This window comes from Peromyscus maniculatus, chromosome 21, assembly GCF_049852395.1.
Source record: "Peromyscus maniculatus bairdii isolate BWxNUB_F1_BW_parent chromosome 21, HU_Pman_BW_mat_3.1, whole genome shotgun sequence".
NCBI classification, from domain to species: domain Eukaryota; kingdom Metazoa; phylum Chordata; class Mammalia; order Rodentia; family Cricetidae; genus Peromyscus; species Peromyscus maniculatus.
In genome coordinates, this window is record NC_134872.1 from 20,109,012 (window position 1) to 20,132,186 (window position 23,175).

At 41.1% G+C, this 23,175-nt stretch overlaps 1 protein-coding gene across 1 annotated transcript in view; it reads left to right on the forward strand.

The window, feature by feature from the left end:
- The first annotated feature begins 19,326 nt into the window (after nt 1-19,326).
- Cabcoco1 (ciliary associated calcium binding coiled-coil 1) overlaps nt 19,327-23,175 on the forward strand; it is a 134,090-nt gene continuing 130,241 nt past the window's right edge. Inside the window, exons 1-2 of the mRNA XM_076557049.1 lie at nt 19,327-19,915; nt 22,777-22,957. The gene's annotated coding sequence lies outside the window, so the exon portion shown is untranslated. The remainder of the gene's footprint in view (nt 19,916-22,776; nt 22,958-23,175) is intronic.

The window sequence follows — 23,175 nt, forward strand, 5'->3', positions numbered from 1 at the left end:
CACCCTGATCAAACATTTCTTTTTGTACCTGCTCTCTGCCCTCCCCCCCATCTAGAAGAAAGTGACCATGAGAGAAGAGAGTTCATTTTATTTACCTCTGACAGCACTAACTCAAATCTTCTCTTGAGTGTACACAAATGCGACAGTGAAGTCTTTAAATGGTATATTTTATTTTAGTACTTCTCAAAGGTTCGATGGTGGATAGAAATAGTATCTCCATGTACCCAGAAGAAATGGGGTAGTTCACTTGCCCAGCCATGCAGCAAGATGATAATGGTACCCCTGCTTTAAAAGTACAGCCTGCCGATGTACACTTTTGCTGTTTCAAAGCATTCCCATTTTAAGTGCGAAGATGAGTGCCTGCGAACAAATCTGAACATCTGTGTGGCCACAACAAGCATTAAGATGAAGGACAGTTCTGTCATCCCCAGGTTATTTTGTGCCTTTTGCACAGGACCCAACCCCAAAACCAGAACCCTAAACCCTAGAACTAATGATGGCAAATGGTGTGCACATTCTTGTAGTCTGTATTTGAGTCCATGTGAAGAAATGTCCTTAGTAACTTGGTCCCTAAAGCCACCTCGATTTTCCAATTTTGTTGAAGCATTAGATTCATAAATGGAGAACAAATTGTTATATGTTCCAAAGTGTTTCTAGTAAAGGTCAGTTATGAAAATAAATGTATAAAATATCATGTAATTAAAAATCATCAGCAATTAGGCAAACTAGTTTCAAATTCCTGTTCTCTGCCTCAGTTTTGTGACCTTGGGTTAATTTTTCACGTGTCAAGGCCGAAAGGAAGAGAAGTCACTGTCAATGTTTGCAAGAGGGAGTGAGGAAACTATGTCTTTTCAAAAGTCTGCATGATCAGCGTGATCACGTGATGATGACCCAGGAGAACTCAGAGAAGCCATCCAAGGACTCTGGGGGTGGTGTCACCCTCAATTGTGACCCCAATAACTCCCGACAACCAAAGAAAGCCTCCAGCTTGCCTGTGGACACTAGCAAATTATGTTTCAGATCGTACAAATAGAGAAAGCAAAATCAATAATCACCCAATCAACTTGGCCCAGGAGGCAAGATGAGCTGTTGGTGGAGATTCAGAACTTGAGGTGTTTTGTTTTGTTTTGTTTTTAATAATCTCAAAGCAGTTTGTTAGTTTTTCATTGCCTCTCTATTCCTGCCAAGCTGGTATGACTGGAAACAGCCATAATTGGGTTGGTAAGTGGCGGTGTCTAAGACATGGTTGTGTTAAATGGCCTGCCAGGATTATTAATGTTGACTAATGACAGGGTCAAGGACTAATATGTTAGCTTTTAGATCGATCAGTTTTAACCACGGAGTCTGCCCATCTCACAAACTTTCAAGCTGAAGCTTGCCAAACATGAATTGCCGATGAGGCCACCAAAGAAGGGGAAGAGAAGAACAAGACAGAAGAGGGATTGGAAAGAACAAACGCTTCAGAGATCTGATGGAGCAAAGATAAACACTGAAAGTGGTGGAAGTTCTGAATTCTGCTGAAGTCAGAAATCAGAATAAGTAAGAGTTTGCTGCTGAAAGACAAGACAGTGTTCCAGAACATCCATTACTGATCTAGCAACCACAGGTTATGAAGAAATGTGCCTTGGGGATCATGGACAATGTGCTATTGCCACCATGACTCAATGATTTCAAAAGTCTACCTCCGAAGACCTCATACAGAGTTAGCAGCTGGACTATGAGCAGAGAATATGGATTCACGATGTGGAGGACATCCTTATTCCTCATCAGCTAGCACCTTGCTTGCAAAAGAGTGTTATGGTAGTTAGTGAAGAAGCACATTCTAAACCAGGAAAATCTGCTTGGGGTGCAGAACAACTCGGAATATGTCCATGTCTAAAAGGCAGCATTTTTCCGGCACTGTTGAAACATTAATGGAGTAATACGTTCCAGAATCCTGAGCTCTGAAGACAGAGTGGAGAGGTCAGGAGAGGTGGCATCACTGTGTGGTGTGTGAGGAGCACTCCCTAAATACGTGCCAGTACTCAATTCATTCTCCACTAGCCCACTTCTTTGGCTCATTAAAAGACAATAGGATAAAGCCTTCATCCTCTTTATGGAGATTTAGAACCCCATTTTCAGAGAGAGGTGCTGGGAATTTCTAAGGAGACTGACTGTCTTCCCAGGAAGGTTAATGAGTTCCACAGGTGCATCCATGTCAAGGGCAATTGAAGAGCAGCCCTGCCTGGAGGCAGGATGACACATCTTCCCGGGAAGGATGTGAATTAGGTGGGAATTCAGACGAGTCACTGATACACCAGAACACCTGACTTCTGTTCGCTTCCAAATCTACCTCTTAAAAAATTAGAGGAGTCAGTGGGCCTCCATGTTTGAACAGTGTGGGTGCGTGACCCTGTATCTGCCTTCAGGCATGGGGGACGTGTCCACTTATCATTGAAGTGACACTCTCAGTATTCAGATTCTCGAGTTCAGTTTTAATAAGTGGTTTCAAAATAGAACCTAGGCCTTCAGGTAAATCTGAAGTCGGTGTTTTTATGGACCACAGCTACCTTCCTCCCTCAATGTGTGGCTGCAATGCCTTCCACACGGGCTTAATTTTCCCCATCCAGACTAGGACACCTGCCCCTCTACTTTACCCTATATAACATGGCATTCCACCCAAGAGCCACACGCCAGAGCTCTCCTGAGCTTTTATCAAAGTATTGACTGAGTGAGGCCTTTCCCCTTCAGGGCTCCGTGGCATGTGACTGGTAAGAGAGATTTAGATCATCGATCGAAAAGCAACACACTTGACAAAGTTTCACAAAAACTGGAGCTTTTTGTCTCTTGTATAATATTAGAGGGACCGGCCTTAATATTATACATCCCAGGGGCTCAGGAGAGAGAACTACTAACGGCGAGGACTATTTTCAGGAAATAGAATCTCAGCACACCGAGCTCTATAGTCCACCTGCTTTAATTCCTCTGGCATAACATCCTTTATACACAGCTTCAGTTCTGTTCTGGTGCCTAGCTCCTTTCTTGCCTGATTTCTCTCTATATTCATCTACGGCTCCCTCTAAGTTCTATCTTAATTCTCTCGTCTTAATTCTGCCTCATCTAAGTCCTTTTCAGCTTGTTCTTACCCAGCTAGGACTTCCCCATCTGGCTCTTCCTCATCTTCCATCTCATTCCTCTAGTGCTCTCTCCTAGCCCTTCAGTCTAGTTCTTCCCCATCTCAGTTTGTTCCTCTCAAGTCCTTACCTGTCTAGTTCTTCCATTCTCTTTTCTCTTCTCCGACCCCGAGCCCTGGAAGTCCCAGGCTTCCAGGGTCAAACGGAGGGGTGATAAGAATCACACCGAGAGGCAATAACCGTTAATTATCATTTGCAACCCCAAAGGGAAGTGACCAATGGGGAAATGAATTAACTAAAGGCTAAATTCAGGTAATATCTAAGAAGAGGGAATCTTATGTGCTCAACTATAGTCTTAAACGTGCTGAGTAGAAAATGTTAAGAATCTATAAGTTGCTAGGTCAATGGGAGAAAATAAAACTGTCTTCTTTTTTCCTATGGCTCCTATCTGTCCAAGCTATCTGCCATTTTTCTGCAGGGTGGGGGAAGGTGTGTTCAGTCGCTAGTCAACCTGTGTTCAGCTAGATGCCTCTGGTGATAGTTAAAGGGAGATCTGGAACTAGAAGTAAGGTTTGGGAAAGGAGGAAGTAAAGCTTAATTGGCACATCCACCAGGCCTTCTCAAACAGGTAGCCTGGATGCTCAAGTCTGTTTTTAGAGAGTACAGAGGTATCTCTGATAAGGTACTTTCCTCCATCTGGGGATGGACCTGGCCGGATGCTGCCAATGGTGATAATTACAGGGAGGCTTGAACTAGGGTTCTGGCTGAGCATAGCTATCAGTGCAGAGGGTTATCTAAATATTCCTAGAAGTGGTTAGGTAAGGAGTTAGTGGTCTATAAAGTTAGTAAGGCTGTAAGAAAGGAGGGTCTGAGCTAAATTGTGTAAAGCTATTACTTACAGTCCACCTGACCTAGGTGTCTCCTTGTGGAATTTACCTTAAACCAGGAGACTTGCATGTGGAATGTTATTACTGGTAGTCCTTGAAAGTGGACAAGGGAGATATCTGATTCCAGAGAAAGCCTTTCCTGAGGCTGTTCTCCAAATACCTGGAATGTGTATGTCCAGGAAGTGATCAGTCCACACTGTTAGCCCTTCTTAGGGAAAAGTCAATTGGGAAAACTATGAAGGCACACATGATTTTCATAACAGAAGACAGCAGATATATAACAAGCCAAGTAACACCAAAAGCTCCTTTGAATTTGGCTTCCTCTGGAGGAAATCCTTGATCCCTCCAGGTAGTGACTTTGCCATAACCAGCTGAGTTCTTATGATACATTCCTGTGGCCCGCAGCATTTGTCCCTTCATAGGCATTCAGTTTCTTCCTCTCCTCCTGCTCCCGGGTGACCCTCTGGACTTAGACTCACTCCCTCAGTGGGAAAACCATGTTATTAAAAATCTGTGTTTGGGGAATCCGCTAGACTCAAGTTTGTGTCCTTCTTGGCTACTAGTTGGCCGTGCCACACCATCCAAAAAGCCAATCAGGAACATATAAAGGGGCCGGGCGGTGGTGGCACTCGCCTTTGATCCCAGCACTCGGGAGGCAGAGCCAAGCAGATCTCTGAGTTGGAAGCCAGCCTGGGCTACAGAGCGAGGTCCAGGACAAGCACCAAAACTGTGCAGAGAAACCTTGTCTTGAAAAAAAAACCAAAACAACAAAAAAAGAACACATAAAGGGACTGGAAAGATGGCTCAGTAGTTAAGGACACTGGCTGTTCTTTCAGAATTCAACCAAATTTCTATTCCAGCATCACCATGGTAGCTTACAACCATCTATAACTCTAGTTCCAGGATGCCCGACACCCTCTTCTGGCCCTTTCAAGCACCAGGAATGCATTAAGTGCACAGATATACATGGAGGCAAACATACACAATAAATAGCAAAATTTAAAATTTAAAATTTAATTTAAAATGAATAAACAAATACAAAGGGCAGAGAGTGAAGTGTTCTGCAGAGCAAGTCTGTCCAGATGTCTGCAGGTCCATCTTCAACAAACTCACTGGAGAGAAAGCAACAAGAAGTTTGGCAAGCAAGCTGATGTTTCAATGCTAGCAAATGTATGGATTTAGTATGTTCTTTTTACTTTGAATTTCATATGGGGGTGGTTCTGGCTTGAATATGTTCATAAGTTTGAACACTTGGTCCTCAGCTGGTGGTACTGTTTTGGGAGGTTGGGGAGACTTTAAGAGGTGGAGAGCCACTAGAGGAAGTGAGTCCCTGGAGAAGATATTGGGATTTCACAGCCAGGGGCCACTTCCAGTCTTCCCTCGGTTTCTTGACTGTGGATGCAATACCATCATCGCCTTCCACTCCTGCTATGATGGACAGTATCCCCTCTGTAGCATTTGACAAAGTGAACACTTTCTCCCTTGGGTTGCTTCTTGTCGGGTATGTGGTCACAGCAGCAAGAAAAGCAACTGATTCAGCAGGTATCCTTTAGCTACCTTGAGGGTCTTAATCATGTCCTGGGTATACATCTCTCCAGTTCAGGACTTCTTCCTTAGGGAATGGTGCCACCCACCGTGGACTGGGACTTTCCACATCAATTAATTTAATTAAGACAGTCCCCTCACAGATATTCTCACAGGCCAACCCAATGCAGACAACCATCTGCTAAAGATTCTCTTCCCACGTGATTCTAGATTGCATCAAGTTGACAGCTTAAACTATCCATCACCAGGTATTACCTTACTTAACAGTAGCACACCCTGGCTTCTCCCTCTCCCGTATTTCTCAAGGAAGCTAAAATAAATTATTTATGTATTACTTACACTTAATATGCAGCTTTAAACACTCCATCAGGTGACTTTTAAACTTTCTAACTGTTCCATATAAAATTAGGTAGATATGCGATGATGAAAGAGATCTTAGGAGGAAAGTTCATTGATGCAATTTGTCTCCTAAATAATAACAGAATGGCTATATCGTCTTTTATCTAAAATTTGGCTGTCTTCATTTTCTCCACAACACAGGGCCCAAGACCCACATTATTGCATTATGTTTTTGCGAAGCTATCGAGATGCCCTTGAGTGTGATTCATCATCTTGTCCTAAATTCTCTGCACACTCCACTCAGAGCCTAGTGGCAGGTGGAAAAGATTGTCAGAAAGCATAAAAGACAAAATAAAAATTGTGTGCTCTTTCAGGCAAGTGAGGATTTGCCCTGTAGCATTTTCTGATATTAACTCATTAATCCTCATGAGCTACCCAAAGGAGAGATTTAGGGGAAGAGAGCCCTTAGCTTTACATTCACCATAAAGACTTACACCAGAACCAAACATGGCCCCACATACCCCAGGCATAGACTAAGCCTAAGACTCTCCTCAGAGATCCAGATGAGCAGGAGACAGGAACAGATGGGATTCAGAGACACATCTATAATTCCCTCCCTCCCCCGTCATCAGGACAGAAAACCACGGGGCCCAGCCCTGAGTTTAAAGAGATGAGGCCACCACTTTGAAGTTCACAGGAGTGTGGACCAAGCATTCCTGGACATTCAGTAAGTTTTCCAGTCCTATCTGACACACATCTTAGCAGAACAGCCCACCATGGTGTAGCATTTGGGTCAAGACACGTCTTTTTAGTCATAAGCTGACGCCAATCGTACAGACACACAGGTCCACATTTTGTCTCTCTTGTCGTTGCACAAGCAGATCGCGGTCTATCAGCTTCCCTTCTTTGATCTGTTTTTTGCCACTCTTAGTTCCTGTATGCGTGGCTTTAGACCCTGTCTAATTTATTTTATATTTAATCCTTGCCCTCTAACCCCATACCTTCTAGAGAAGAGGCATTTCAGAAATGTGCAATTTCTAATAGTCAGTACGAAATCACAACTTAGGAAAACATTGCTGAGCTAATTATAAGGGACTATCAAAATAAATCCACATCTTTTCTGGGCCACAATCCATATCCGAATCATAATAAGTGCGAAAATGTTTACAAATCATTACAAATTTTCCACATAGTTTTTGCTGGGCGTTAGGACTGATGGCGTCTTCCTCATCGTTTGAGTTGACAGGCTGGATCATCTCCAGTGAAAGCTCCGGTTTTAGAAACACTCATTTATTAGCAATTACACAAGTCAAAAGACAGAACTAAAATAGGCTTTAAAATGCAGAATATAAGGGACATACTTCGGGAAACTATTTGAATTCTTTCATAAACATAATATGTTATTTATTTTGAGGGAAACGTTTCTTGACATTTTAAAGACAAGAAACTGAAGGATCCACGCCAAGAATTTAAATTGTTTTGCATATTCTAATGGGTTACATATTAAGCAAACTAGGATGTTGCCTAAAAATTATAGCGAAGTAATTTGTTTATGACATTGTTTATGACAAAATAAAGGGGGTGAATTCTATGCATTCGCCTGTTCTGCTCTTCCGTTAGCACGGGGCTGATCTCTCTGCCTCCAAGGCCCTCTGGGGCACTGTGCACACAGGATTGGAAGGGTCAGTTAACGCTCTGCACATCTTATCCCTCCAGAAGCTCTGACGCTTCATCTTACTAGAAACGGATTCTGAGAAACAATGGAGTCCCTTCTTTCACAGCCCTACTATGCCTGTAACTAGTCAAATGCCCTAAAACTATGCCTGTAACTAGTCAAATGCCCTAAAACTATGCCTGTAACTAGTCAAATACCCCATCTTAAAATTCAAGGGAGAGGGGTTCCAATTGACATCCTGACAAGAATGGTTTATTCACGCTGGACCAATGCCTATGTAAGTGAGCTCTAGAGTTCATGAACCCCGAAAGTGATGGAGGGGTATCAATCCACTGTGAAATTTTCCAACATCTCACTCCCAAAGAATCGACAGCTAAAGGAGTGGCCCCAGTGCTCCATCCTTTGAGGCTACAAGTCCACACCCTGGGACTTTTTTCGTAAGCTCAGAATCCACAATGTTCCAAACAAGCCAACGGTCTTACCACCAAAGTTCCTTGACTCTGGAGCCACTCGCTTGCCTGCACACACTTTGTCCCATGATGATTTTCTTTCCTGTGGTCGAGGTGTGTATTTTCCATGGGAATGCCAACTCCTTTGGAACTGTGGTTATTTCCATCCCACCACAAGTTGGATGTCTTCTTTACTCTCAGACACCCGTGTATGACTCACACGCAGGAAGAGGGTGTCCAAATAGAGAACACAGCTATCCTTGATGGCGAAGGGAAGGATTTCCAATTTGGCTAATATTTTTCTTAAATATATGGGGGATATGTTAATAGTTCTATGATTTGCTAAATATAGAAATGATATTTTTTGAGCAAGATGATTTCAGTTAATTGCACTTTCATTTTTGTCTTTCTTAATAAGACCTTTTTTTCCCCCTGAAGAAAATCCAGTTACATGTTCATATAAAATACTGTCAAGAATTTGTTGACTTTGGATCTGAGACATCAAACACCTCCCTTCAGATTCAGAACCCCAAGGTGTTCTAAACAGTGTTTAGTGTAACTCATCTGGACCTCCTCCTTCCCAACAGTACTAGAATCTTCCACAATTCACTTCTATGGAAAGAAGTTGAGAAAATGTGAGCAAAAATACAAGCAGTTCCTTAAATGCATCACATTTAAGGTTGCCTATGACCATAATGATGAACTTAATCTGTGCAAAAGCAAGGTATGTTATGTTCCATAAAGTCCTGTAAGAGTCGTAGACACAGCTATACTTGATCTCAAGGCATGAGCACTTTCGAGAAATGAGCAGGCCATTCTGGTTTACCTGCAGTGTGCCAGCCCTCTCTTGATAAGCAGATCATCTTCTTTTGGTCATCCTTTACTTCTCCATACAGCACTCTCAGCTCAGGAGAAGTGTGATGACCCCACCCCAGCCCTAAAGATGGTTCCCAACTGACACACCACCACATCCCGTCCCCCACGGAATGACCAGAGAGAGCCCAGTGAAAGCCAAACACAGAATGACCTTTGCAAGGAGTTGCTAAAGAAATAAGTTTCCATCTTGCTCTCTGATAGCTGCAAGGAGAGATCTTCTCTCTTTCGCTGCTTGATGAGAATTAGGTACCACTGTCCAGTTTTCCTTCTCCAAGCCTTTAGGGCATGGAGCACACACAGTAGATGGCAGACAGGACAGATGGAGGGGAAAAAAAAAACAGGACCTTGAGTAACATGGTTCCTGAACAGCCCCTCAGTCAACTAACTACTCAGACTACAAATGTGCTCATCACAGGAAGTTCATAACCTTATAAATCTAGAAGGTATGTGGTTAAGCATAGTAACAAACTGCATCTCTGAATACTTTAGCTATCACTTTTTAAATGATGTGCAATGAGATATGGCTTTAAAAGTAGTAATTAAGCCCCAGAATGTCTTCCCATATTCAATTGACCAATGAAGGTTTACTGAACAATATTAATAGTGGTATTGACTGATTACTCACTCTGCTCACAAAGATGAACAAATGCTACTTTCCTCCACGGGAAATTGAGACATGTAGTAAGTGACTGGTCAGATGTCACTGGGCACCTGTCGGAACCAGGAGGGAAACCCATGCCCACCACATAGAAAACTCAAGTTCTGAACCCAATTTGTACTCAGACTTCAGCAGATGGTAAATAACTGATCAATATTGAAAACTTTGATCCGACAGTTTGAAACATATGTAGGCCGCAGAGTGACTAAGGCAAACTGGCAAATATATTACTTTGCACAGTTATTATGGATTTGTGGTAAGAATATGAAAAAGTATAAATTGTTCTATAAGATTGTCACTATGTTTGAAAACAGCTCCTAAAGTCTTCCTGGCAAACAGAAATCATATATCCCTTGGCCACCACCCCAGATCCCCATCTACCATTCTAGTCTACTACTGTAAATGCAGGCTTTTTGATTTCACATATGTGAGATCATCTAGTGTTTGTTTTCCTATGCCTACCTTATCTTATTTAACTGATTGCCCTCCTGGTTTATCTGCATCATTGCAACGACACATTCTCCTTTTATTAAAACAAGGTGATATTCTACTGTGAACACATACAGCATTTTTATTTATCCATTCGGACAGATACTTAAGTTAATTCTTATGTTGGCTAGAGTGAGGAATCCTGAATTAAGTGTTAGCATATTAATTACTTTTGGCTGTTGTCATGATAAAATACCCTTACAAAAAAACAAATCAGGGCAGAAAAAGGTCTTATGGCTGCAGAGAGTTAGAGTCCATAATGGCCAGGACAGCGTGCTATTAGGCAGGAGCAGGAAGATGCCTGATCACATTTTGTCTGCTACAGGGAGCAGAGAGAAGGGCCTGGAAGCTGGAGAGAGAAGCTATACATCCTTAAAGCTCACCTCAGGTGACACATTTCCTTCACAAAGGCCTCACTTTCTACAGGTTCTACACCCCACACAAACAGCGCCACCAACTGGGGCCCAAGTGTTCGAACACATGAGCCTATGGGGAACATTTCTCATCCAAAACATTACAATGGGTACACCATGTCTCTTCCACAAACTGCTTTGTTTCCTTTAGATGCCCATTAGAGAGAAGGGGCCACTTGATGATATGATGGTTCTACTTGTGAGCTTCTGAGGAACCTCCATGCCATTTTTCACAGTGTCTGTTAATAACTGTACATAGTCAGCAACAGTATGCAGAGATCCCTCTTCCTCCCGCAGCTTCACCAACATACTCTCTTATCGTTCATCTTTTCCATAATAACTCTTCCAATCAGGATGAAATAATATCTATTGTGGTTTGATGTGATCCAAACTCTAATAATTAATGATGGTGAGTATTTGAAACTAGCAATTCATGATGTCCCTCCCATTTCTGAGTCTGGTCATGTTTGTCATGGGGAGTTACCTGTTTAGCCTCTAACTATGCAATGGAAGTTATCTACTTTGAATGACAATTAACTAAATCTGTATTTTATAATTTCACTGTAGAAGATTCTGGACCATAGTTAGGCTTTTCATCGGCTTATGAAGTAATACAACCAGGAAAAAAATAAGATTCTGTTCAAATAAGTATAACCAGTTTCCCTCCATGCATGTTCTATGGTTGGGCCTAGTTCTGATTTCCTGATCAGCTGCTGTCTGATCTTGTTATATTGCATTATGGAGATCTTTAAAACATGTCACTTCTAACCGTGGGAGTTTCCCTGCCATTTCACGGCTTTTGAATTTCCAATAGGAAAATCAGGAAAGGGGTGATTAATCATCACCGAACCTTATTGTTGTAGTTTTAATTCACTGTTATCAAATTGACTCAGCAGCGATAGGTCAAACTCAGATGTTAAAGAGAAGCTGCCCCCTGACTGATTGCTTTCAAAGGATGAGAGTTGAGTACGCATGTCACTGTGTTCCTCTGCAGCTGATTTTCAGATGAAAAGCTACTTCAGACCCACTGAATTAAGACCCAACTTAATGTTTACAATCACAGTAATATCCTCTCTTCTTAAGATGCCTAGGGGATTGGAGGAAAAAGTAAAAAATCATTGTCTACACCCTCTGCTCCCTAGGACTTCCACCCCCCACCTCCATCACTCTCCTGAAAAATATTAATGGATGGCCATTCTACAAACACTCTAAAGGAGTATATATATATATATATATATATATATATATATATATATACATATATACATATATATACACATATATATACATATATATATATACACACACATATATATATCTTCAGAAGGGAAAAGAAATCAGAAATATTTTGCAACATTACACAGAATGACACAATTTGACAAATTGACCATCGACGTCAATAAAATGTTAGCATGGAGCAGTAAATAAGCACATTAAGTCTCTGAGGGACTGGAAGGCACATGAACAACTTGTAGTCTCTAGAGTTTTTTTCTGGTGAGCAGAAAAAGTCTTTCATTAAGTGGAACTCTGACCATATACAGCTTTATACATGGCTTCAAGCAGTGAGCTACATACTGAGAAAGGTGAGCTAACTGAGCACAATTCATATCAATTTAATGAATTTTGTGGAATTTGAAAATGACCTAGGGCATATGAGACCTCTAACAATTTATGAATATGATATAATTCCTCCCTTAGTTAGTTTTCCTCAAAAAGTGACATATAACACAGGGATTTGTTAAGATAATTAATAGTAAAAAAAAAATGTATTGACATACACAGCATTCAAATATGTACTGAAATAACATCCAGAATGGTGGCAACATCTTGCATTGCACACATGGTTATGTGTTCATTATCCATGTTGGATGTCAGTTGCTAGATAATTACCTATGCAAAAGATGATCGCTCCCCTCAAGACCTGGGGAAGCATTCATGCAATTGTCTTATTTATACTAAGGTAAACTTGGCAACTATGAGAGCCTCCTTGGCATCCACTCTGATGAGAGAGCTAGTTGCCATATATTTTGCAAAAAGCTAAATACATGTGTCCTTTCTAGGGAAAACACGTACTGAATAAAGCACAAACCAGATGGTTTTCTGTTTACTTGTACACGTACTGAATAAAGCACAAACCAGATGGTTTTCTGTTTACTTGTACAACTCTCCCTGAAGAATAGCCTTTCTTGGTCACATTGTTTCTGGCAACCAGATTTTACCTCTGCCCATTGTCCATCGACAACACGCTCATCTCTCACCTGCAGCTGTAGCTCAGCCTCACCATGTTGGCGCCAGTCTCTAAACACAGCTCTCCGCTTGCAAACCAGTCCCTCTTCCAACCACGAGTCTGGCGCTCAGCCTAACAATCATCTCTGTGGTCCCAGCCAGCCTGAGTGACTTCAGAAATGCCTCCACATGCACGGTTTTATTTGACTCCATAACATGTGTAGGCTCCACCCCTCATCAGGCCTTTCCATTTCATTCTTTTCATTATCTTTCCATATATGGAATCTTCTCTACAAATCATTAACATGTGACTCGGAGAGCAAAACTAATATGAATGTGTCTTGGTAACCTTCCACTGTACGTAAGATAATTTCTTACAGTCTTGTGTCATGATTTAGATACTGGGAAACTTACATAAAGAAATGATGTCTTCTCTTTTCTGATTGATTCTTAATTCGCAAGTTATCCTCCTGAGGCTGCAGATATCAAAATAATTGTGGCCATTCTACCATACTATGGTCTTCTAATTACTTAGGTGTGGTCAACAAGATGGCCCTCTAAGGAAGTTTGGCCATGAAAAGAAAACAAATAGACATGCTTAGTGAGAAATCTAGATCAGGAAAAAGGTCTGTGTCTTATGGACAAAGCTTGAAGGAAGCCTGAGAGAATTCACAGAACACGGAAAAGAGGGTGGCAGAGCAAAAGAGGGCATGGTATGAGGTAGACTCCTTCCTGCTGGGTAGAATCTAGAGAATATCAAAATAGGCTGGGATCAGTTAAAGGAGTGCTGTGTACCTTCACAAAAAGTCACATTTTGTTCTGGATCAAATGGGGGTGGGGATTCATATTTTCATGTGAAACAGTTTTAAGTGAGTGTCCACTTGATGAGATACAATACCTTATACAAAGATGGTTGATAGCCAATGCGCTGATAGGTATTTCAGTATGTGTTGAATGTTTCCCACCTATCAGACACCACAGCAAAGTATTTTTACATACAATGTTGGATTTGATTGTCATCCTAGCAAAATTTACTGTGTGTTTATAATCATGAATGTTATTAAATACAGCACAAGAGATGCCTGAAAACCAATGCTTACCAAAACGGATTGTTGGTGTTGCAGTATGTCTTAACTTATTCTCAACAATGTCCCCAGTGTCATTTAGAGGAACTGAAGAGATGTGCTTGCATGGTGACTGCCTCCAGAATGGCTCTCTCCATAGAAGCTCCCACGAGGCATCTACAGTGTTGTTCCGAAGTTGTAATAAAGCAAATGATTCAGTAAGTTCAATCCATTGTGTGACTAACAAAGACACAGAGCATTACACAGAGCATCATATTGCAGCATGCCCAGAAACGGGCACCACAATCTTCTCCCACCACAAAACACAGGGGCTGAAAGCATCACGCCATTCAGGGTTAGACCAGGCTGGGCAGAAATAGGTATGATGAACACAAGTTCACATCTTGGCATGTAGAAAGCAAAAAGAGGCCAAAAATATGGGCATAGAATGAAGTGCCTGCTGCAGGTAAGAACATGGACAATGTTATTTCGAAGGTGATACCTTCCTAAAGTGGTAAGATTTTATCTGGGATTATGCACATTAATATCCAAAGCAGCGTTTTAGGGATGGGCATGTTTCTGAGTAGATTCACTTAAAGGTCAGAGTTCATGCTTAGCCCAAGGTCATGGCCCAAGGTCAAGAAGTTAAAATGGAGGACCGGAACAAGAGGGCTGACAGGAATACTTTTGGGCATGCTCAACTTTCATTGTATGTTGTTTGTTTTTATTCTTTGGGGGGGGGGCTGCCACCCAGGTCCCAAATAAATAAACACACATGGATGCTTTATTTTTCTGAAATTATCCCATCTACCTTTTGTCTCTGGGCTTTTTCCTTTTCTTACTTCTGCATATCTTACTTTCATTCTTACTCCGTGGCCAGTTGGGTGGCTGGGTGGCTGGGTGGCTGGGTGGCTGGGTGCCTGGGTGCCTGGGTAGCTGCCCCCTAGCATCCTCCTCCCCTTGTTCTCTTGCTCTTTCTTCTTTTCCTCCAAGATTTCTCATATTTATCCTCTCTGCCTGCCAGCCCTGCCTATTCTTTCTCCTGCCTTACTATTGGCCATTCAGCTCTTTATTAGACCATCAGGAGTTTTAGACAGGCAAAGTAACACAGCTTCACAGAGTTAAACAAACACAACATAAAAGAATGCAACACATCTTTGCATCATTAAACAAATGTCCCATAGCACAAACAAATGTAACACATCTTAAAATAATATTCTACAATTGTACATGTTAACTGAAAAAAGAAAAGGCCACTTAGAAGGTATGCTAATATAGCTCCCCCCACACACACACACACCCTACTTAACAGCTACAGGGTCATCAAGCTGTTCTTTTGCTTATCCATTTAAAATCAAGTTATGTCTTAAGTGTCCATTTCTTGGATAATCTTTCATGCTTTTTAAGAATATATTTGAGGGGCTCACAGGGCATCTCAGCAGTTAAGAGGACTTGCTCTTTTTGCAGAGGACCTGGGTTTGATTCCCAGCACCTAGGTGAGGTGGCTCAGAACTGCCTGAAATTGCAGTTCCAGGGTCTTTATGTCCTCTTCTGGCCTCCATAGGCATCTGCATGCATGTGTTGCATGTACAGTAAGGCATACATATAAATTTTCAAAATAATAAATTATAAAAAAATGTGAAAAATACTCACCCCTGTAAGACCTACTCCATGAATGGAACCCACGCCTGACATTACTCAGGTCACCAAGACTCTGAGACTAGGGATAAACCATAGACCAAAGAGAAAACCAAATACCATTGTTTTGCTAAAAGAACATAACTATAAGATGACACCTAATGACATTCTGCCATACATACAGATCAGTAACCATCATCATAGAAGCCTCCTCCTACAGTAAGTGGGAACAAATATAGGGACCCTCACCGGACAATGTGCAAAAAGTGAGAGACCTTGGAAGACTCAGTCTTAAATAGGATGTCTTCATAAGATCCATACCCTCAGGGATCAGGGAAGTATATTCAAGAGGGCATGGAAAGACTGTAAGAGGCAGAAGACATGGATAATACCGAGGAAACGGGTGTCTTCCAGACACAGTAGGGTTGGTGCCCATTGGACCTCACAGAGAACCTGGCAACGTGCACAGGGTCTGCACAGGTCCCAACGAGACGGGTTCCCAGTGCTGAGATGGGGAAGAGAACATGGGCTCCTGTCCCAACCACAGCTATCTCCAGCTGACCACCACTCACAAAGGAAGAGTAGGCTCTCTCCAAGGAATTCTCACTGGGTATACAAAACACATGTAAGGACAGGCCCCATCCTCAGCAGTACATGGCCAACACATAACAAACTCAATGGTATTTGGGGATATTTTTCTTGTTTCATATTGCTTTGTTTGGACATTTTTTTAACCTTACTGGTCCTTTGCTTGTATGTTCTGGTTTCCAATTTTGTGGGGTTTTTTTATGTGTGTGTGTGTGTGTGTGTGTGTGTGTGTGTGTGTGTGTGTGTGTATGTTTGTACACATTTCTCATGCTCTCTGTTTCTTTTTTCCTTTTTGTTAGTTTGTCTTATTTTATTCTTACTGGTTGGTCTTTTTTATTTGCCTGTTAATTTTCTTGGGAGACCGAAAAAAATATATGGAGCTGGATGGGTCGGGGTGGGGGGGGGAGGATTGGGGTAGGGATAGGGGAATGGAAACTGAGATCAGAATATACTGTATGAAAAGAACTTTATAATAAAAAATAGAAATATTAGTTGTTATGCTATACTTTCCCCACAAAGTACCACTAGTGCCTTTCTAGGTTGATGAGATTATGTATGTTTATGAACATATGTGTGAATGTGGGTTTATATGTACATATAAATATATGTATATTTATATATTTAAATATATATATATAAATATATTTGCATGCATGTAATGCTGATGTCATAATGACATCCCATATAAACCTATAAGTGCTAATGATCATTAAATTTTCAGGCATTTTGTGAGTCAATGGTTTAAAATTGACATTACAATTAAATCATACTTAGAAAATAATACTGAATGATGATGCCATTCATCACTCCTAATTTTAAAAAAGTACTCTGGGCCGGGCGGTGGTGGCGCACGCCTTTAATCCCAGCACTCGGGAGGCAGAGCCAGGCGGATCTCTGTGAGTTCGAGGCCAGCCTGGGCTACCAAGTGAGTTCCAGGAAAGGAGCAAAGCTACACAGAGAAACCCTGTCTCGAAAAAAAAAAAAGTACTCTCTCCAAGTATTTAGGAATTAACTGCATATCTTATTGCTCAGTGATCACAAGTATTTTTATTGTAAAATCATAACTCAAAACTATTAGTTAATCATAAGCATGAGCTTACATCTGGAAATGTAGCAACACAGGTAGGTCTCAGGGGAAAAAATCTATGAAGTATTTCATATTGCACAGAGGGGAATAGAAATAAATTAAAACATAAAAGACAGTCTAAAGTCAAGAAATGATGCCTGAAATGCATAATGTCTCATCAAAATTACTCTCCTCACGTGCATCACTGTCCAAAATCCACCCCAACTTCTCCCTGAGTCTTGAACATCAAACCCTGAATTCAGAAAAGCAACCTCACTTCAAGCGTCACACTCCATTGCAGTAGTCAGCCCACGGGCCAGACACCCTGAGAAAGAAGCAAAGCATGGAGGAGACTGAACTAGGCAAAGGACAGAAGTATTCACATGGACAACAGCTGGGAAGCATTTCAAAATCCCAAAGACAGACAGACAGAGAGAAAGAGAGAGAGAGAAAGAGAGAGAGAGAGAGAGAGAGAGAGAGAGAGAGAGAGAGAGAGAGAGAGAGAGAGAGAAGAAAGAAAGTAGTAGTGGTGGATGTAACAAAAAGAGTGTGTGTGCACGCATTTTGCTTTAACTTGTAGAGATTAAATTACAGACAGATTTTATTATTCTATTCGGCACATACAGATTATTGAGGTACTGTATCTACCTCACGTCCATAAATAACAGTAAATGAAGCAAGACAGATTCATAGCTAGCATAAATTCTTTCTGTATTACTGCCTCTCTGGACATTGCGGCTTTACCTTTTGCTCTCTGAAACACACACACACACACACACACACACACACACACACACAGAACAATCATAACCATAAACTAAACGGCTCCAAACTTGCAGTAGATAAATGTTAGAAAATACCCTAATTGATAAAGACATCACGCTGGTATGAGCCTTGCAATGTAAAGGAGGTTCCTGGCCTCATTTCTGGCTCTTTTATTCAAAGTTTAGTACTTGTCCTGTTTTTTCTTTCTTTCATGCTTTGGAAGGTTCTTCTTAAGGCTGTTGGATTACTTTTTTTTACTGCTGATTTTACCCCCTGGAATTGGACCAAGAGTACCAATTTTTAACTGTATTTTTAAACACGTGCTCAGCAGCAATAAGGCAGAATGAAAGGGATAATGGGAACCACATTACCAAAAGAAAACAAGTAGAGAAAACTGATTAACGGATTTATGCAGGCAGCTATTCAGCCTTATTAAAAATCAAGTCATCTTCTGCATTCAAATATAATATCACTCTTCCCGTGCTTTTGTCTGAGCATACGAAGGAGAAGTCTCCAATGAACACCTTATATTACTGATGTGTTTTTGAAAGGTAGGGACACATCCATCTCGAAGACATCTGTAAGCTTAAGCAATTTTTCGGGTCATAGGAAAGACCGAGGAATCCAGCGCAGAAACTCCGAACTTCCCCTGCGATGTTTGGAAAACGCAGCCAGAGTTAGCAAAACCTGGAAAGAAAACAGGGCTTGATGCTCTGCCCAGCTTTTCTTTGGCTCATGTTCATGATGATTCACAGCAAGACCACATGGTTTCCCTCTGTCTCAGCTCCTTCCTTTTCTAAGAACTCATGTTTCTAGAAGCCTCCATGCCTCTCTTGGACACTGGGGAATGCAGAAAAAAAATAGAAAAATGTAGATTTAGGGTCTTGATGGAAATGTGGGAAATGCTTCTTTTTAATTTTTTTTTTTTTTTTTGGAAGTAGAGTTGGAGAAAGCCAATCAATCATATAGTTCAGTGGTGAACTACTAGGCTCAAGAAGACATATTTGTGCTGAGTTTAGCTCACTTGTCGAAGATTTTATGCACTGCAGAATTGGGCATGCCATACATAAACCCTACCATGTAACCCATTGCCTAGATGCTGGCTACAGTCAAAGATGAAGGAAATGGCATTTTGTTTGCCTTCTCAGAGAGTTAAATAGATTTTAAAACCAGCAACAATGTAACCTCTAGCAAAGCAAAGGAGCAGTTTTCCCAAAGACTTTGTTACTGAGAATGAATTGCTCAGATGTTCAATTCAGATTCCAAATGATGAAAGCATTAGCGGAAAGTCTGTTGTGATGAGCTCACCGAGTGACGTCACCATAGCCATTTTTCAGTGCAGTGGGAATTTGCTGAGGGGGGTGGGGGGTGGGGCGTGGTGACCCGCTGATAGTAGCGCCACATGTTACTTTGCTGTGAGCTTCCTTTGGAGGATGATCCATCACAGAACGGTGAGCACTCCGCTCTGCGTCACAATCCACAATTCAGCCCAGGTGGGCTGCTATTACATGAAGGGCCATACAGCTGTTGGGATCATTGCCTAAATTGCCCTTCCTGTTTAAAATTTACAGTACAATTTCCCCAAGCAATAGCTATGAACGTCCCCAAACTCGGCTCTTATTTACCATTTACTCCCTGGAAGCAGCCAAAAAGGCTAACAGACCATTCTCTAAGGGACTCCGAGGATGAGGAAGTAAAATGCCAGCATTGCACGCAGAAGAGAAAAAAAAAAAGTTTTCACTCCAGCTGCTAACAATACACACGTCTAGAGTGCTCAGCCTGTGATGCCTGCCAGCAAACCGTCTCAGAAATCTACAAACAGAATTTCTGGCCTCCCTTCCCACCATTGTCCAGACTCCACCATCCACTCCAGCTTATATCTGAACTGTCTAATGCTCCTCTTGATGTTAACAGATAGGGGGAGTGTGCAGGTACATAAGGTTATTATTTCAAGCACATAGATTTTTGTCAGAGTTAAACCTCATGAAAATTAATCACCCCTGCTCGAACTTTCCGATCCCAGAAGAAATCATTTATTTATTTAACTGACAGTGTTTGTCTTCAGCTGAGAACCGTGGAGTGCGTTGAAGGGGGCTTTGTTCGGCGTGACAAATGCTAAGTAGGGTGAGTTTACTTGTTTGTTTTTTCAGGGCTTTGAAAGCGTTTACTTTTTATAATATTGTAAGGCCTTCGGAAGAAAACAGTGCGTTAGGCAAATTGTTGGACTGAGAACAGGAAGACTAAAGCCAGATGTGAACCTTAACACATTAGAGTCTGTATGTTTTATAAGTGAGACCGACCACAGGATGAAGCCCTTACCTAATATATCCTCTTGTGTGTGTGTGTGTGTATACTGGATGTCTTCCTCTCTTGCTCTCTTCCTTACTTATCAGTTAGGGTTTCCAGCTGAACTGGAGCTCAGTGATTAAGCAAGACTTAATCCTCTGGGCCCCGTCTCCCAGAACTAGTGATAAATGGGGACGTGCCTCAGTTTCCAGCTTTTTGTGCAGGTGCTGAGGACCTAAACCCAACCCATGATGCTTGAGCAGCAAGCACTTGATCAACCAACCCGTCTCTCCCCTCCCCACCCCACCCCCACCCCCGATCCTTTGGTAGCCCTTAACGAGGATTTGTCACAGGGTAAAGTTTTTGTAATCAAATTTCTGCAGGGTCACATTTAAAATACAGTCACAAACCAATTCGCCCATTTTCCTCGCCCCATGGGCCCTCTCTGTCATTGTTTGTCCTGTCTGCATGGGCTTAGCATGTATGCCCACAGTGATGATACTCTTCCCTCTACTGTGTGAATTTCTACCAACTGAGAAACGTAAGAATACCCTTGACACAGCTCATGGCTGTGACCCGATGAGCAATTTCTTAGTGTGTGTTATTAGAAAGTTTTTTTTAATCTTCATTCTGTTCTTTTCTGCCCCTTCAAAACAGCTTTTACTCACTAATTATTTGTTTGTTTTATATGAAATGTATTCAGTGGCCAAGCCCTTCTGGACTGTGCATAAAATTTAAACTAAAACCCAGCAGCTAAAATCCCCCTTAAACTATAATGGAATTACCGAGTTAATGGAGCAGGGTAATCAAGCCAGAAACAATAAATATAATGTGGCCTAAAATATGCCATGAGAGCAAATGTCAATAGATATTGACATTTCTCCACATGAAAGCATGGCATTCATTACATTTATGCTCATGTTGTCATGGCTTTATTATTTTTACAGTCCAGTTATAGAGAATGTCTCAGAACCACAGTCTCAAGCCTAATAGAAATAAAAGGTACAAACAGTGTTCCACCTTCCAAAAGCACGCTATCCTGGGTGTTTAAAAAAAATAGCACACATTAAAGTTCTCCAGAGGGGTTAGTCCATCAAAGTGCATAGACATCCACTAACACACAGTGTGAAAAATGGGTCTTTAAAGCCTGGTAGAAAACACAGGAATGTGGAAGGAAGGCTTTAAGTTATAAATATACTACAGGGTACATTCGGCATCTCTTTTATTCTTCAGAGGGAAAATATTTAAACTCATGGAAGTCTGTTTTTTGGATGTAAGCACACAATTCTTCGGAGTGTATATAGCTTTTAACTTCTTCTGAAAGCTTCTTATAATATCCACTCGCATACATGCACTGTACGCCAAATTCTGGATTTAAGAATGAAAGTGCTCCTGGAGCGGGAGGCAGGATGACCCTCTGCTGTAAGTGTGCCATGCCAAGCTCTCCTCTGATCCCCAAACTAGGTGAAGAGACATAGTGGGAACCCCTACACACTGGCCACATCATCTTTTAGATGCTACCACCTATCGGCTTCTTCTTCATGGATTAGGAGACCTATGAGAAGCTTCTAGAAAGCAAAGAGATGGGTTTTGCTATGATTAAAAAATATATAAGAAATCATATTATTTGATCTATCTTCATTAATAACACTAAAACAAGTTTAGCTTTCCTCTCCAAAGTTTTGGCAATGAGGTCAGTACCTCATTTAAAAATGGTATTTGGGCTACCAAAAAACCAAGTTTTTTTTTCTTTAAGGGAAGATATAAAATATATGATGATGAATCACAATTGTTTCAATAGATGGAACACTAGAGTTTCTAGCTGGTTAGCTAGCTCTAACTTCTTTCAATATTTTTTCCTTAAAAAAACTACAGTAGAAAATTGTTGAAATGGAATGACAGACACACAGGAGTTCATTGAACTATTCTCTGTGCTTTTTGCAACTTTGAAATTTTCTACTCCAAGTAAAAATAACACTGCATATTAATTACCGAAAATTTGTGAAGTGCAAAAAGAAAAAAAAGAAGTCACTGAAAGGTAGTATTTTAGGCAACGTTCCTGTAGCTTTCAGATTATGGTACACACACACACACACACACACACACACACACACACACACAGAGTCACTTTACAGATAAAAACATATACATATGTGCCTTACACTGCATTATTCTCTCTTAATTTATTTAAATGATTTCTCAAGCACCTTTCTTTGCAACCACCTAAAATTTCATTTTATGAGTCAAAGTTGATTTCTATACCATTCCCTGATTACTGGACATTAACTGTCCCTTTTCCACACAATTATTAAGAATTTTACACTAAAATTTATAGGTGATATTTTTGATAATACAACTACGCCTTCAGGACACAGTGAAGGAAACATAATTCCCAAGTCAAAGGTTGGGATAAGCTTAAAATTTTCTGGGCAGTTTCTCCTAGGAAAATGCAGAAATGCTATTAATTCTTGTGACAACTAAAGATGGTCACCATCCCCACCACCACCACCACCACCGTGTAACTACCAATCTTGCAAGCAACAAATTATGAATGACTTGAATTTCCTCAACTGTTAGTAAGAGTGTTAGTTAACCTTTTGTGTTTTAATGTTAACTGTCAGCTTCAAAGAATCTAGAACCATTTGGGAGACTGGCCTCTGGGCATGCTCATGGGCACACCTTGATTGTTTTCATTACAGTAGGAAGGTCCACTATGGAGGATGGAACCATTTCCTGGCATTTGCGGAGAAAGGGACCTGAACATCAGGCAGCATGGATCCGTTCCTCTATGCTTCAGTATTCTGCATTCTGTGTGTCCAGTGGCTTCATGCTTTGGCCTGCCTAGACTTCCCCATGAAGGACTGTACCTTGAACTGTAAGGTAAGATTTCCCTTAAGTTGCCAGAGTGTTTTATCACAGAAACAAGGAAAAAAAAAAAGATAGCCTTTCATGTTCAATTTTCAAAGTATTTCTTCTGAGATATCCCCACATTTTTTTCTGTGTGGGAAAGGAAATCTGTATGTTTCTTTCTTTTTTACTTTTTTTTGTTTTTGTTTTTTTGAGATGGTTTCTCTGTGTATCTTTGGTGCCTGTCCTGG